Raw genomic sequence first — 18,089 nt, forward strand, 5'->3', positions numbered from 1 at the left:
TCTGGGTTAAAGTGCGATGGCTCCATGAATGTTTCATTTAACGATTTTAATCTTATATTTGCGCATATTTTATGTTACAGAAGAAAATTTCTCCACGAGTTATCTCAAATGTTTTAGAAGAAATGTATTGGTCAAATACTTGGTATCTTTGGTACCTTAAAAAAAAAAAAGAAAAAGTGTACAAAACTAAATAAAAAAATGGGTATTGTTTGGCAAGCAAATCGGCAGATATCTGTGAATCATGGAGAAGTCTCTGGTGAACAACCACTAAGCAATCAATCCCTTTAAAGTTCTGAGACACCCAGAAGAGGCATAAAATTTTAGAAATCTAACATCATTCAATTTGCCAAAGGGCAGGTACACAATGTCCTCGCAATGTGCTAGTACACACAATGAGCAGTTTCTTAAGTCATCCTTCTGCTAACAACATCTGCACCATATACTTTTTACTACCGGGATTTTATAGTCACTTTCAGTAAGAAAAATCCTCAGACAACTGATCTAGTGCAGTAAAAACAGAGGTCGAAAGTAAATTCTCAGGTCCTCCAAGATGGAGCCGGAGCAGAAGGTCACAAGGTGAAAAGCTGACAACGTGGAAGACGCCCTGTCAGATAAAGGAATATATCGCTTTCGCTATATCGCTAGAACTGGAGCTTAAATCTTGTATAGGAAACGGCACTGCTGCCATTTACAACTGTGATCGTCACAGACAAGTGAATAAGGGAATTAAATAAAATTCAGGGTGAAGGGGAATGTGTACACTGTATTTTTCTAGCCAGCCATACACATAAAAATCGTCAGAACTGGCGGAAATTTACAATCCCAAAACCTTCTATTACCTTGTGTATTTTAGATGACCAAACCACCATGATAATTCTATGGCACTACAGAAAAAACACTCGTGCCGCTATATATGAGTGCCTGGTACAGGGTGTGGTATAGCCCACAAAAAAATCTGATTTCTCAGCGGAAACTATAGAGTAAATTTCCTAAAACAGTGACACAGTATGTATGGTAGAAACCCTGGTTAGGGTACAGATACATGGCCAAGCCATGTGTATGGGCCCTATATGGCAGTACACAGAGTCCCTAAGCATTACGGACCTGTAGAAGTCTACTTGCCCCCCATATGGTGCCTCAGTGAAGCACCCCATTTCCCCTAATATGCCACTTCTTAAAGGGGTTATCCACCATTAGGTGATTTTAGTACATACCTGGCAGACAGTAATGGACATGCATAGGAAGGATCTGCGCTTGTCTTGAGGATAAATGGCTATGTTGTGAGATTACCATAACACTGTGGCTAGCTTTTTGTGAACTGGTATTGCCTGTTTGAGTTTTCTTCTATTGCCTACAAATCCCATAATTCCATGTTCCTCCCTCCCACACATCAGCCACCCCACCCATTGAAACATAAATGAGCTGCAACCATTCAAAAGACCTGTGGTTTTCAATCAGGGTGCCTACAGCTGTTGTATTAGTTGCAGATTGATCCCTCCACCCATTGAAGCAGACAGGCTCCCTGTCATCAGATGACTAGTGAGTCAGGTCTTGGCAGCATTGCAACCTGGGACAAATCCGAGACAACAGTCATTTTGTATGCTGGAAAAAATAAATATTGGGGTGAAAATCACATAAGAATTGTGAGAAAACCGTCACACACAGGTACAGACACTATATTATGAACTACACTAACTTTACAGCCCCTGTAGCATAGTCAAATAAAAAATATATATAAAATGGTAGCAGGCTCTGCAAGGCTGCACAGGTTGAAACTTATAGAAAGAAGGTACTAGAGTTGAGCAAACTTACAGTAAATTGGCTCGTAGCGAACCTTGCAGCTTGGCCGTTGATTACTTTAGTCTGCGTAAATTAGTTCAGCTTTCCAAGGGCTCTGGTTGCCTGGAAAAGCCCAGGATGACAGTCTTAGGTCTCCTAGGTCTGTATCCACCTTTTCCAGGCAACTGTAACCCTTAGTAAGCCGAACTAATTTATGCAGACTAAAGTAATCAACAGCCGAGCTGCGAGGTTCGCTACGAGCCAATTTACTGTAAGTTCGCTCAACTCTAGAAGGTACCTAAAAGTCACCTCTGCTTTCTACCAACTCCAATGTGTTTCTCAACAAAAACAGGTTTACCATTCATATTATCTATTCCTAAAATTATACCGGTTGCCATTGGAAACAGACTGCACTGTAGTCCCATTCCGTAGTCAGACATGTGACCTAAAAGTGTATATGTATGAATGTATGTGTGTGTGTATATATATATATATATATATATATATATATATATATATATATATATATATATAATGTCGAAGTGTTTCCCAACCAGTATGTCAGCAGCTGTTGCAATACTACAACTACCAGCATGCCCGGACAGCCAACGGCTGTCCGGGCATGCTGGAAGTTGTAGTTTTGCAACAGCTGGAGGCACACTGATTGGAAAACACCGATTTATCCTAAAGTCAAGCCGCAACCACACACTCCTTTCTGCTAACAGGAAAGCAGCTGAATTCTAGAGTTAGCATGACATAAAAAGAAGAAGAAAACATCATTAACTTAAAAATATGTATAAAAAAAAGCCCAATGTAGTTATTTGACATTTTACGTAGAGTGAAATGCTGTAAATTGTTGTTTTGCTGCTCAAAAGAGAAGTTTTCCTTAAAGTGCTATTTTTCAGAAAATTGTAGACCTTTAAAATAAAAATATTTTTTGTATGCCTCTTCCCGGAACACTATGTAACAAAACATGCTCCCTGCATTAAGGCTTGTCTAAAACAGTAATGGGATTTTTATAGTTTTTATTTTTAAACAAAACCAGACACATCACTAGGGAACATTTCTATATAGCTGACTATACACATAAACAGTTGGCTAAAAGACCCATACACCAGTGTTTCCCAACCAAAGTGCCTCAGACTGTTGCAAAACTACAACTCCCAGCATGCCCCCGAACAGCCAATGGCTGTGCAGAATAGGAGCAAATCCCCATGGCAAACCTCTCCTACTCCAAACAGTTCCTGACATGGACAGAGGTGGCAGCAGTGGTCAAACTGGAAAGAACTACACAACCTTCTCTGGTCCATACAGCAGCTTATAAGTCCTGGAAGGATTAAGATTTTTAAATAGAAGTAATTTACAAATCTGTTTAATATTTTGGTACCAGTTGATTAAAAAACATTTTAAATCACCCCTTTAACATTTACTGGTAAGTTTTATCCAGCAATCAATGTACAGTACTAATTTAGTAGATGAATTCCGAACTCTCTCCATTGTATCTATATCCTTCTGGAGATACAGGGAGGCATTTATCTTTGTAGGTGTAAGTGAAGCATTTTTCTACAACTTTTTGTGTTCTGGTAATGTGTAGGAGAACAAGATTTATTAAATAATCGCAGAGCATTTCCTAAATTTTGTGCAGGTCACATTTTCTGAAATTACAGTCTTCACATACACATAAAGCTAAGTCTGGGCTGGTGGTGTTTAGAGACTTTTCAGTGGCTTTGTGCCTCTTTTGTGCCTTTTCACAGAAAGGCACAGTTCATAAAACCCTTCCATATCATGTGTATTGCCAAAATCAGTGGATTGCAACTCAAAATCATCAGAAATGTGTAAACCAAAAGGCACAAAAAAGGCGCAAATACACCCTCTTTGTGCCTTTTCTAGACATACACACGAAAAAAAAAAAAAGATAAATGTCAGCCACAGTCTCCAGTACTGAGGTCTCACCAGTGCTCTGTATAACAGAATGCGCACTCCTCTGTGTCTACTGCTAATACCTCTCCCTATACACCCATTAGCACTTCCTTCTCTACTGCTAATACCTCTCCCTATACACCCATTAGCACTTCCCTCTCTACTGCTAATACCTCTCCCTATACACCCATTAGCACTTCCCTCTCTACTGCTAATACCTCTCCCTATACACCCATTAGCACTTCCCTCTCTACTGCTAATACCTCTCCCTATACACCCATTAGCACTTCCCTCTCTACTGCTAATACCTCTCCCTATACACCCATTAGCACTTCCCTCTCTACTGCTAATACCTCACCCAATACACCCAAGCATTTTGCAAGCATTTTTCTGCTGCTCTATCACATTGTCTGCCTACATTTAAGTATACTTAGATAATGACCCCTAAATCCCTTTTCTCAGATACTAAGATTAGGACTGTGTCAAATATTATTCTATGGGGCCCAATCGTGATGGATTCCATTCCCTTTGCTACTTGCCAATCAAAAGCCGTTTCCCACTTCCGTGACCCAGAGAGAAGCTATGAATGCCCTTTATCCAGGGAATCGGTTGAGTTTACTGCCCTGACCCTAAGCCTACATACATTGTGAATTGTGGCAAATGGCAAAAGCCTGAACTTTATTTGCAACTCACTTCCCTTTAAAATTGTAACACAAGGTTGCAGTTGCATCCACCATTTAAATGTTCAAAAAATATTTACATGTTTCCAGCTCTGGGAAAATCTAGAAATATACAGGTGCAAGAATAATAAAGTTTGAGCTTAGTGTTTACATTTTATTAGGTAACAAAGTATCTTGTAATACCGTATTGGTTTTCACAACAAGGTAACTAAAAAGTTTCCGACCGCCTGTGGGGTCTGTAAAAACTATTCTATTACCTCCTCTATTGGCCACTTGAGAAATAAAGCATTAAAGAAAATATTTAGGGAACGAAAAATGAAACATTTGCTTTCCGGTATAAAAATATTACGGTCTTATGGGGGAACTTTATAAATACACCAAAAACAGTGCCCTGCTGCTCAAATCCTCTGTAGCTGATGCTTTAAGCGTTCCAGATGGCTGCTGCAGAAAGAAGACACCGCTCTATTCTCTGATGCTGACCTGCAGGTCGACAAGTGTCTCGCGTTTTTTTTTAATGTTTTTTCTAGGAGCTGAAAAAAGGAGCCTCTTAAAAATCCTTTAATTAACATGGTGATAGATTATTAGTGCATAAAACAAAGACATGTCCAATAGGTTTTAACTCAATATCTTCATGGAAAATGCTTCAAACAAATGGTCTCTACCCTGTGTTTAATACATGTTTCTCTTCTTCTATATAGCAGAATGACAGAAACCCAAGCAGACCTTTAACAGTAGCTCACTCCTTTCACATGTTGTTCCTAAAATTTTTACCCATTAGTTTAGATCAGCATTAAAGTAGAACTCCGGCCAAATGAAATTACCCTTATATAGCTGCACATGTTAAAGTTATATAATGTTGCAAAGTAAAGTATAATCTTTGCTAAACACATACCCTATTTCTCTCTGCCTTTCCTTTAGGCAGGAAGTCCAGTAGATCTTATCATACATGATGACTAGCATCCACCAGTAGACACCACATCACACTCTTCTCCTCAACTTAGAGAACCAAGCTTAGGTGTGCCGTGTGTGAACGTCCCTGATTGGCTGAGGCTTACACACCTCCCTATTCTTTATCTACTGCTCACTCTTTGAAGGCAGCCCCTTCCTGCAGCTCACACAGGAAACAAAGGCAGGGGCTCATGGTTTGTGTAGTTTTTTTGCCTCATTCAGCTGGATTTTCAAAGGCTGTTTATGGGGATATAAAGGTCAGCTGGGATGCCTTGTGAAGTTATGGCAAGCATATATGTATAACTTATTTACGTTTTTTATTTTAACCACTTTTGGCTGGAGATCTGCTTTAATTTAATTTTTTATAAAAAATGTTTAACTTACATTTCAAATGTATTACAAGGTTTACGGAACCCAAAGTTGTATTGTTATGTTTGGAAGCCTCTTAATTTTAAGAAAAAGTATGCACCTCTTTTTTACTTACAATCGTAACCAATGTTTTCTAAATGGTGTGTCTCCAGCTGCTGCAGCTTTTGGCTGTCCCAGCATACTGAGAGTTGTAGTTTTGCTGGATATACACTGTTTGGAAAACATTGCTGAAAACATAATTTGACCAACTTAACTAGAATGATTCACTAACCAAACTATTGCACTGTATTTTAATAAAAATAACTTATTGTTTCTTAATATTATTGACAATGTCATTTGTATTGTCATCCATATGGAAGCATATTTTCTTCTTTACTAATATCAGGTATCATGTTATCTTGTTAGATATTGTTTTATTTATGTTTAAAACAAAACTTCAATTATTCTAGGGAGAAAAAAAAAAAGTTTGGGACCCTCATCCATTAGCAGAGCAGAAAAAAAAAGCTACAAAAGAGGGTCTTCTATCCCATCTCTCCAAGCCATCATAAGTACAGGCCACTGATTGAAACAAACTTTATGTAATGTTTCATTTCCCCTGTGGTGGCACTAAAGGAAAACTGAACACTTGTTGCCACGTTCCTCCATAGATTATAGCTGATATCTAGGAAATCATGTGATCAACTTAAAGGGGTACTCTGGTACAAAAAAAAATGTTTTCAAATCAACTGGTGCCAGAAAGTTAAACAGATTTGTAAATGACTTCTATTAAAACAAACCCTTCCAGTACTTTTTAGCAGCTGTATGCTACAAAGGAAATTTTTTTCTTTTTGAATTTCTTTTTTTTCTTGTCCACAGTGCTCTCTGCTGACACCTGATGCCCGTATCAGGAACTGTCCAGAGAATGAGAAAATCCCCATTGCAAACCTATGCTGCTCTGGACAGTTCCTGACACAGACAGAGGTGTCAGCAGAGAGCACTGTGAACAAGACAAAAAATAAATTCAAAAAGAATAAAATTTCCTCTAGCATACAGCTGCTAAAAAGTACTGGAAGGGTAAAGATTATTTTAATAGAAGTAATTTACAAGTCTGTCAAACTTTCTAGCACCAGCTCATTTAAAATAAAATAAAAAGTTTTCCACCGGAGAACCCCTTTAATCCTCTCAGTACTTATCAGCTGCTGTATTTAAGTGCCAAAAAAGGCAAAGATAAGGCACACAGCTATAACAGGTTGACGCATGCAATATCATCTGGAATGCAACTAAAATGAAACATCACTTCATTAAAATCAAAATAAAATAAGTAGCGCTGAAAAATAAGTCAAATATTGAAAAAACAAAAAACAAGGATTAGAAAGAAAACAAATGACAATTACTCAGTCAACCTCCTGTAACACTCTCTCAGTCTTGTTAGTAAAGCACGACCCACACACCAAACTTTGGCAGGCGACACTTGTGTTGTGGCCAAGAAAAAAATAAAAAATAAATTGCTTGATATCTGGGAAATCTCCACAATTCTCTAGTAATAATCAAAAGCTTCAACTTTAAAAAAAAGAAATATATCAATAAAAAAAAAAAAAAAAAGTATAGATGTAAAAGACATAAATATGATCCCGATGCAATAATAAGGTTAATTCCTTCCCCGCTGTCACTAAACCCACATTAGCAGTCTCTTTTCAGCTTGACACAAATTAATGATTTTAATTCCAGACACTTGTCACCGAGCTCACTCGCCTTTCTTCTAATTAAAATGGATGAAGCTCCGTGATCAAGAAACGGCACAGTTCATTTTTTTTTTCTCCAGCGCTGCTTGTTACATTTCTATTCATTAGAGAACAGCTCCTAGCACCTATGGAGCAGGACAGGACGAGGGAAAACGCGCGGTGCCAGCTGACATATGGGGGAAAGTCGTCTTTCCCCAGGGGTGTTGTACAATGGAGGCCCCTGGGAATGTTCGGTGCTAGATCATTTTAATTACTGCGTCGTACAAATGGATTCATTACAACACACTGTGATTAGGAATTGGCCTCTTTCAGTGCCAGAGGCCAGGAAGACATTTCGCAGCGCTGCGGAACACACCCCTTTAATAACTGTGTCTCACATTATTCCTGAATGGTAATAACAATAGACTGTCACTGTGCAATTACAATGAGACAACCTGGATAAAGGGCAAATGGTTAAGTGTTATTTTGCTGTACAGCTGGGAGCAGTGATAAGCAGGCATATATATATGTCTTCATGTGGGCACCCCTTATCCCCCTTTGCTATGTAACTGGTTGATAAGATTTAAAAATATGTCTGATCTCGCCAAACCAAACGGACCAATACATTTTAGGGTAGAAAATGTCAAAGGGGACATTTATCGAGCGTTTTACGCTGCTTTTTAGTGTGCATTTGTGTATAGTGTGTGACTATTTGCTACAGTGAGATAGGTAAACACTTTCTTTTTCACTTTGCAGTGGTAAAAGATTAATAAAGTGTGACTTTTCTCAAAAAGTTGCAGATTTGTCGCAATGCCCAGACCTGGCATACAAAACTGGCTGACCGCAGTTTCAAAACGTTGCATAAAAAAAAAAAACGTTGCAGAGAAGAAGTCGTACAAAGTGGTGTTCTGAAGTGAAATTTCATAAAAATGTGTAGTGGCCACATATTTATCACAGGCCATGCGCCATTTAAAGGGGTACTCCAATGCTCAGCGTTTGGAACAAACTGTTCTGAACGCTGGAGCCGGCAGCTCGTGACATCATAGCCCCGCCCCCTAATGACTTCACACCCGCCCCCTCAATGCAAGTGTATGGGAGGGGGCGTGACGGCTGTCACGCCCCCTTCCATAGACTTGCATTGAGGGGGCGGGGCGTGACATCATGAGGGGGGTGGGGCTATAATGCACGAGCTCCCGGCTCCAGCGTTCGGAACAGTTTGTTCCAAACGCTGAGCACCGGAGTACCCCTTTAAAGGGGTTATCCCCCATAAGGTGATTTTAGTACTTATCTGCCAGAACTGGGTATTTCATGTTTGATTTCCCACAGTTCCAAGTTTGAAGTCACTTTCCTTCCTTCCACAAATCAGCCACCCCACCCATTGAAACAGTGTTTTCTAACCAGGGGGGCCTACAACTGTTGACAAACTGAAGCAGACAGACTCCCTCTGATCACCTGACTAGTGATGTCAGGTCTCGACACACTGCAACCTGGGAAATCCCGAGACATGAGTGATCTTGTATGCTATTAAATATAAATATTGGAGTGAAAATCACAGAAGAATTGTGAGAAAACCGTCACACACAGGTACAGACACTATATTATGAACTACACTAACTTTACAGCCCCTGTAGCATAGTCACATAAAAAAAATTCCTGGAAAACCCCTTGAATAAATTTGGTGTATGTACACTCCAGCTACACCATCAATATCTGTGTATAACATCAGTGCACCTACATCGACTTTGCTAAATGTCCACCAAAGGCATTATTCTTTTTGCCACCCAAAAGCAAATGCCATATTACCACGTACCTCATTCATACTACACTGGGCAGTAGCTTTACATAGAATAGAGGGAGTCTTCCAGCAAAGGTTGGAACCGGCCCCTATTATGGTTAGATTTTGTCCCAAGGACAGAAAAGTCTGGTTTTTCTTTCCCTTTTCTTTCCATGACCCATTAGTCGATACCTCCTCCATTCATTTGTTGACAATGCAGACAAGAACGGAGTTCTGCACTGTACTTTTTACCAATGAAAAAAGGAATGGGACCAACCTAGATGAAGCCCACCCGCTCCAAGGGCCCCAGAGCAGGTGCATGGTCTGCACTATTGTACATACACCCTGGACATTATGTTTGGGCATATACAGTGCTTAGCTTAAAGGGGTACTCCGGTGGGAATTTTATATATATTTTTTTAAATCAACCGGAGCCAGAAAGTTAAACAGATTTGTAAATTATAAACGTGGAGAAAAAGGAAAGGAGAGAAAGGGTTAACACACTAAATTCACCTGTAATCGGGACACTGCATATGATCGGTGGCTTAGAATAGCGTCTCCTGCGGGGTGCACATACGAAACGAAAATATCAATACATGTAATAAAGAAAGCACTTACGTGCACTCACCGCTCAGCAGAGACAGCTCGGCGTGGGGGTCCGGTCAACGGGATGCTGGGTCACAGCATCGGCGCAGGTATGTGGGCGCTCTCCGAGCGCCCACATACCTGTGCCGATGCTGTGACCCAGCATCCCGTCAACCGGACCCCCACACCGAGCTGTCCAGGGTTAATACAGATTTGTAAATCACTTAAAAATCTTAATCCTTCCAGTACTTATCAGCTGCTGTATGCTCCACAGGAATTTATTTTCTTTTTGAATTTCCTTTTAGTCTGACTACAGTGCTCTCTGCTGACACCTCTGTCCAGGTCAGGAACTGCCCAGAGCAGGATAGGTTAGCTATGGGCGTTAGTTTGTTCTCTGGTCAGTTCCTGACATGAAAAGAGGTGTCAGTAGAGAGCACTGTGGTCAGACAGAAAAGAAATTCAAAAAGAAAAGAACTTCCTGTGGAACATAGAGCAGCTCATAAGTACTGGAAGGATTAATATTTTTAAATAGAAGTAATTTACAAATATGTTTAACTTTCGGGCACCAGTTGATTTAAAAAGAAAAAAAATTCCAGCAAAGTACCCCTTTAACCACTTATCTTATAATTTTATTGACTTGAGGGGGTTTGCTGATTATAGACAATCACACTTTAGCCCATACACCTCAGGCTAAAGCGTATAGCATCCTCTCATATCTCCACTGACAGATGATGTTGGTGGGGAGAAGTGCCGAGTGTGTCAGATTTGTACCGATTGACACTACTGTTCTATGAGAAATAAGCCACAATCAGAGCTGTCTGGCTATAGCTTATCCCTCCCCATAGTAAAACATCTACATTCAACCAAGTTTACATGTATGTGGAGGTCAGAAGAGATAACTGTTAGCCAAATTAATGTTCGGTCAGCAGTTATCTAAAGTGAACGGCCATCTCTTCTGATTACAGCTAGAGATGAGCGAACTTACAGTAAATTCGATTCGTCACGAACTTCTCGGCTCGGCAGTTGATGACTTTTCCTGCATAAATTAGTTCAGCTTTCCGGTGCTCCGGTGGGCTGGAAAAGGTGGATACAGTACTAGGAGACTCTTTCCTAGGACTGTAGCCATCTTTTCCAGCCCACCGGAACTCCTGAAAGCTGAACTAATTTATGCAGGATAAGTCATCAACTGCCGAGCCGAGAAGTTCGTGACGAATCGAATTTACTGTAAGTTCGCTCATCTCTAATTACAGCTTATTGCTGGGGGTCCTAGCAGGGTAAATCTTTATGATCAGCTTATTGTCAAGTGACCCTCCCAACAAGAAGAGATAGATCGGTGTGCAGGACCCTAATATATAAGTTGTGCACCAATAGCAGCAAAATTTCCACCGCAAATAAAAGTAGAAATGCATTAGTTCTGCCCAGCTTAAAGGGGTATTCCAGGAAAATTTCTTTATTTATTTTTTATATATCAACTGGTTCCAGAAAGTTAAACTGATTTGTAAATTACTTCTATTAAAAAATCTGAATCCTTTCAGTACTTATGAGCTTCTGAAGTTAAGGTTGTTCTTTTCTGTCTAAGTGCTCTCTGATGACACGTGTCTCGGGAAACACCCAGTTTAGAAGCAAATTCCCATAGCAAACCTCTTCTAAACTGGGCGGTTCCCGAGACACGTGTCATCAGAGATTACTTAGACAGAAAAGAACAACCTAAACTTCAGAAGCTCATAAGTACTGAAAGGATTAAGATTTTTTAATAGAAGTAATTTACAAATCTGTTTAACTTTCTGGAGCCAGTTGATATATATATAAAAAAAAGTTTTTTCCTGGATAACCCCTTTAAAGGGGTACTCCGCTGCCCCATCTTTCAGAATATTTTGTTCCGAACGCTTGGAGCGGGAAGCAGGGGTCGTGGCGTCACGACCACGCCCCCTCAATGCAAGTCTTTGGGAGGGGGCGTGGCGACTGCCACGCCCCCTCCCATAGACTTGCATTGAGGTGTGTGGTGTGACATCACGAGGAGCGTGGTCATGATGTCACGACCCCCCGCCGCTGGCACCCAGCATTCTAAACGCTGGGAGTGTCCTGCGGTAATAACTCTGAATTATGGTCATAAAAATTATAAATAATGAAAAATAAAAAATTATGAAAATTATAAAAAAAATATCAAAATTATGACCTGGTGAATTGTAGACAAAGCTAATCAATACAATTCACATCTGAGTGCGACTATTTCCTCAGATATCAACAAGTTCTTTTTCTGACGAGATGACTTTAACGCTTAAGGATGTAGTTTTGCAATATACAATAATACACAGGTATTATAAAAGTAGGCAGAGACCCCCCCATGATCAGACATGTCTAGGGTCAGAGTACCCCTTTATTGGTGGTCTCCCAATAACATGAGGTATTGTTGGGAAACTATTCTGACAGTATCTACAGATAAGATGAGCATTATATGAACATTATTCTTATTTCCCAGCAAATTATCCATTAACCTAAGTAATGACTGACGCGTTTCAGCAGACGTGTCCGCCTTAGTCATACTATCACTCTATTGTCCGTTCCTCTTGTTGCTGATGTCTACATGAAGCATGAATTAAGAATATGATTTTACTGCATGCCGCTGTGCTGGACTTCATCTTCTTATTTCAAATAACCTAAGTAGAAACCTAAAGTGTGAACATCCTGACCTATTAATAAAATGAGCAAATACTGTACACAAAGCAAACATATCTGATGAATATTAGGAGGTAAAGTTCAGATTGCTCATACATCTCAATGCCGTGCTTAGAATCCGGCAGACAGACTCCTATCTCATGCCTATTCTCTCTACTTGGAGACAGGTTTTTACACCATCTGTTCATGTATACGAAATATGAAAGACAAGACTTTCAGAAACCTTTACCGTTACCCCTGGAAACATACGTGTCATCTGAATTCAATAGTGCCTTAAAGGGGTACTCCAGTGGATACCTTTTTTGAAATCAACTGGTGCCAGAAAGCTATACAGATTTGTAAATTACTTCTATAAAAAAAAAATCTTAATTCTTCCAGTACTTATTAGCTGCTGAATACTACAGAGGAAATTATTTTCTTTTTGGAACACAGAGCTCTCTGCTGACATCACGAGCACAGTGCTCTCTGCTGACATCTCTGTCCATTTTAGGAACTGTCCAGAGAAGCATATATTTGCTATGGGGATTTTCTCCTCCTCTGGACAGTTCCTAAAATGGACAGAGATGTCAGCAGAGAGCACTGTGGTCATGATGTCAGCAGAGAGCTCTGTGTTCCAAAAAGAAAATTTCCTCTGTAGTATTCAGCAGCTAATAAGAACTGGAAGGATTAAGATTTTTTAATAGAAGTAATTTCTGGCACCAGTTGATTTAAAAAAAATAAAAATAAAAAAAAAGTTTTCCACCGGAGTACCCCGAAAAGCAGTGTTTCACAACCAGTGCACCTCCAACTGTTACAAAACGACAACTCCTAGCATGCTGGGAGTTGTCGTTTAGTAACAGCTGCAGGCACGCCGATTGGGAAACACTGCCTTAGGGATAGGAGCTTTGTCAAGAAAAGTGGTTTTATGGATCCTGATGAAAAATCCAAGGCTTTGGGACAATGTATTAAAGGGGTACTCCGGTGGAAAACACTTTTTTTTTTATCAACTGGTGCCAGAAAATTAAACAAATTTGTAAATTACTTCTATTAAAAAAAATCTTAATCCTTCCAGTACTCATTAGCTTCTGAATACTACAGAGGAAATGTTTTACTTTCTTATTTACTTTCCTTTCTTTGACATCACAAGCACAGTGCTCTCTGCTGACACCTCTGTCCATTTTAAGAACTGTCCAGAGTAGGAGAAAATCCCCATAGAAAACATATGCTGCTCTGGACAGTTCCTAAAATGGACAGAGATGTCAGCAGAGAGCACTGTGATCATGATGTCAGCAGAGACCACTGTGTTCCAAAAAGAAAATAATTTCCTCCGTAGTATTCAGCAGCTAATAAGTACTGGAAGGATTAAGATGATTTTATTTATAGAAGTAATTTACAAATCTGTTTAATTTTCACCAGTTGATTTAAAAAAAAAAAAAAAAAAAAAAAAAAAGTTTTCCACCGGAGTACCCCTTTAATGTGAGACAGAAAACACAATACAATCCGCAGGTTAACTTGGAGCTGATTTTGGATGGAAATATCACGGCAAAAAATAAAAACCAAATATAAAACTAAAGACTGGAGGTTTTCCCACACACTCATGCATACAAATGTGGGGTTATTTTTTCTTCTTGTGTAACTCTAATAGCTTTGTAGATACTCTTCTGCAACTTTGACAAGTGCTGATCGTTCCTACAGCTCTGCCTTGGTGTTTCCTCCGGGAGATCACAAGAAGCTGCGCTCTCAGTACAATTATATCCGGTACATAGAACACAGCAGGCAGACCGAGAACAGAAAAGTATACACCGTGGTGATAAACTTCTAAGGAAAAAGAAGAAGGTGGCGTAATGTATGCTGAACGCAAGACAACACGGAAAGTCAGAGCGGCCTAAAAAATATGGATCGGAACCATTGTAAGGCTGGGGTAACATGACAACAAGTTAAAAATCATTACGTTACTAAAATTCAGCTTTAGGCTATGTTCCCACAATGTAAAATGTGCGAAATGTCGTCCTGGAAAACAAAGGCAGACATTCTGCACCTTTGCTTTTTTTGGCGGTGCTAGGACCATTCGGACATGCGCAGTCTTCATAGACATCAATGCATTTCCGAGTGAGGGATCTGTAGAAACGTTAAGTCTGTTTAATGTTTCTGTGGACGCTGGAATCTTAGAGCAGAAGAATTTGTTCGGAAATTCCGCCGTGTGAAAATAGCCTTAGTGGACTGGAAACACAACTTTCCCTGGGTCGCAAGAAGATATATATGGGTGGTAAAAATGACACTTAAATAGCCCAAATCATGACATTTAGGCCCTACCATGAATATTATGGGCCGACATGTGGACCTTACAGATTGTTAGAACACAGCAGATCCAGCCTTCCCATTTGTCACATGCTCGGACTTTCTTTTGACAAATGCATAGCCAATGCTTACTTCTAGGGGTAATAGGTGGACTTGGACCTTTGCGGAGCAGACTTCAACCCGCGTTGGCCTAGATTTACTAAAAGGGTCTAATTCTTGGACCGCAGTGCAAATTTAGACTAACAGACAATCAGCAGCGTAACAGGTTTATTGATAACTCTGGTGTATCGGTTAGTTAAAGGGGTTCTCCACCATAAGGTGATTTTAGTATGTACCTGGCAGACAGTAATGGACATGCTTAGGAAGGATCTGCACTTGTCTTGGAGCTAAATGGCTGTGTCATGAGATTACCATAACACTGTGGATAGCTTTTTGTGAACTGGTATTTCCCGTTTGATTTTTCTTTTTTCACTACAAATCCCACAATTCCATTTTCCTCCCTCCCACACATCAGCCACCCCACCCACTGAAACAAAAATGAGCTGCAGACCTGTGGTTTTCAATTAGGGTGCCTACAGCTGTTGCATTAGTTGCAGATTGATCCCTCCACCCATTGAAGCAGACAGGCTCTCAGTCATCAGCTGACTAGTGAGTTGGTCTCGGCCGCATTGCAAGCTGGGAAAAATCTGAGACAACAGTAATTTTGTATGCTGGTAAAAATAAATATTGGGGTGATAATCACAGAAGAATTGTGAGAAAACCATCACACACAGGTACAGACACTATATTGTGAACTACACTAACTTTACAGCCCCTGTAGCATAGTCAGATAAAAAAACATTTCTGGAATACCCCTTTAAGACTACCGGAGAATACCAATGGCTGGACCTTCGCTCTGTTGAGAGCCTCCTTGCATTTAAATAATAAATATGGATACATGAAAAAGCCCATTTATGGAATCAATGATATCCAGCACCGTCATTAATATGTTAGCCCTGCCTCCGATCAATACAAGCAGATATTAGAGGCGCGTAAGCAGAACCCACTTGTACAGGTATTATTAGTTGGGTGAGGGTGGGGTATGGCGATTTCTCTATAATATTTGTAGACCAAATTGATTTTCATTTTAATGGACCATTTGCTTTTCCTTCTGCCCCCACAGGATTTTTTTGTTTGATGCCGCTGCACACTGTAAATTCATTATTGCCAACCCATTTTCCAGAAGTATTACATCATTAAAGAAATAAGGCTTGGCGGAGAAGGGAAAATATGCATTAAATGGACAATCCTAAATGAACTTTGCAATAGCGGGAACTAAGTTATCCACGGACAATAGCTTTGGGGGAGGGGGGGGGTCCTTCTCATGGTGTAAATGAAGCAATAAGATGGAGCCGTCTACAAGCGGGAACACAGAACGGCTCTTTTCTCTGCAATTAAAATCAAATTAAGTATAACTTTACTTTTGGCGTCTATACACACCGGACATCGCACAGGGCTTGTTCGGCTAATTGAGCAGGAATACCGACGGGCTTATTAACACTTCCTGGATACAATGCCTCACTTGGCAGGGATGGTGTTAAACACAAAGGGCGCTGCTACACTGTATGGAATTATTTATGGCGGCGAGGTCTGGGGGGGGGGGGGTTGTCATCGGGATGCCGCTCTACCCAATTCAGAGATCCCTATAATGTGCAAAGGGAAAACACAAGACTCCCTCTGCAGTATAAACTGCGCTCTGCCAATACAACATGTGATTCATAGGACATTCCAACAAGTGCTACAAAAGGCCAGTAATCCAGTTATGGGGCTCATACGTGGAATTCCGTCGGAGGAGCGAGGGTCACATCACGTTCTGCTCCGAGTGCCATTCACAGTATGTAAGAGGTCCCAGTTTAGCAAAATTATCAGTCGCCCCATAAAAGTTGAAGGGAAGTCTCTAAAATACCAAATAAGGATTTGCTCAGCCACAATAATATTTCCTGTATAATAGGAGAATTCCTAACGCTGAAACGACAACAAAACCGTTACCGTCACTAATTGTACAGTCTCCTGAAGACTAATATTGCTATGAAAGATTGAAATCTGACCAGAGAAGAATTTAAGGCAATTCGAACATTCCCTATAGTTTTCCCCAACCTGAGATACTCCAGATGTTGCAAACCTACAACTCCCAGCATGCCCCAACAGCCTCCTGCATTTGCGAGTAGTTTTTACTATTCCCTCAAGAGCAGTGGTCTCCAAGCAGTGGCCCTCCAGCTGTTGCAAGAGGGCAACAGTTTGGAGACCACTGCTCTAAAGCACTGCCCTCAACCGGGGGCTCTCCAGCTTTAGCAAACTACAACTCCCAGCATGCTACATCCTTTGCAATTTTTTTTTCTCCTATAGCCTTTAGAGCAGTATTTTCCAAATTGTCACCCCAACTGCAAAACTACAACTCACATCATCCCCGACAGCCTCCTGTGTTTGCAAGTATTTTCTACTATGCCCTCCAGAACAGTGGTCTCCAAACTGTGGGCCTCCAGCTGTTGAAAAATTACAACCCCCTGCAAGCAACTAGAGGTGCACAGTTTTGGACACCACTGCTCTAAATCACTTCCAACCAAAACTCCCAGCATGTTCCCCTCCAGGATTTTGCTAATTGTTTCTACGCTTTCCTTTTAAACCGTATTTCCAAAACGGTTACCTAACTGTTGCAAAACTCCCATCATCCTCAGACGCCTCCTGCAAGTAAATTCTACAATTCCCTCTAGAGCAATGTCCTCCAATCTCAGGCACTTCAGACGTTGCACAACTACAACTCCCATCAAGGCCCTAAAGTCTTCAGCATTTGCATTTCAAATTTCTTGCTATAAGAGAAGGGTTTCCCAAACTGTAAACCCAGCTGTTGTAAGACTACACTTCCCATCATGCCCAGACAGAACTGCCTTTTGAATGAGTTTCTAATACTGTATTTCTTCCAAAGGAATGTTTCCCAACTTGCGGCACTCCAACTGTTGCAAAGCTACAGCTCCCGTCACGCCATGAGTTCCTATTATTTCCACTATTGCAGTGTTCCCTAAACTTTGGCACTCCAGCTGTTTCCAAACCACACTTCCCATCATGCCCTGACAGTCAGAGGCATTTGCATGTATTTTCTGCAATTCCCTCTAAAGCAGTGTTACCCGAAAACCAGCGGCACTCCAGCTGTCGAAAAAAGTACAACTCCCTCCCTTATGCTCTGACAGTAAGAGGATGGGAGGGTAAGATGGGAGTTGTGGTTATCTCACACCTTGGAGAACACAGGTTTATCATCTAGACAAGTGTTTCCCAACCAGTGCGCCTCCAGCTGTTGAAAATCTACAAATCCCTGCATGCACGGACAGTCAAAAGAACCATAGAAGT

At 40.6% G+C, this 18,089-nt stretch overlaps 1 protein-coding gene and 1 long non-coding RNA gene across 13 annotated transcripts in view; one reads left to right on the top strand and one right to left on the bottom strand.

Annotated features, from left to right (window-relative positions):
- The window catches only part of LOC130273149 (uncharacterized), a 49,509-nt gene extending 33,466 nt beyond the window's left edge, over positions 1-16,043 (top strand). Inside the window, exon 3 of the long non-coding RNA XR_008843893.1 lies at positions 15,871-16,043. This is a non-coding gene — a long non-coding RNA (uncharacterized LOC130273149). The remainder of the gene's footprint in view (positions 1-15,870) is intronic.
- Positions 1-18,089, bottom strand: part of PARD3 (par-3 family cell polarity regulator) — a 613,817-nt gene that overhangs the window by 158,707 nt on the left and 437,021 nt on the right. The window lies entirely within an intron of this gene.

The sequence above is a fragment of the Hyla sarda genome, chromosome 5 (genome assembly GCF_029499605.1).
Source record: "Hyla sarda isolate aHylSar1 chromosome 5, aHylSar1.hap1, whole genome shotgun sequence".
NCBI lineage: Eukaryota > Metazoa > Chordata > Amphibia > Anura > Hylidae > Hyla > Hyla sarda.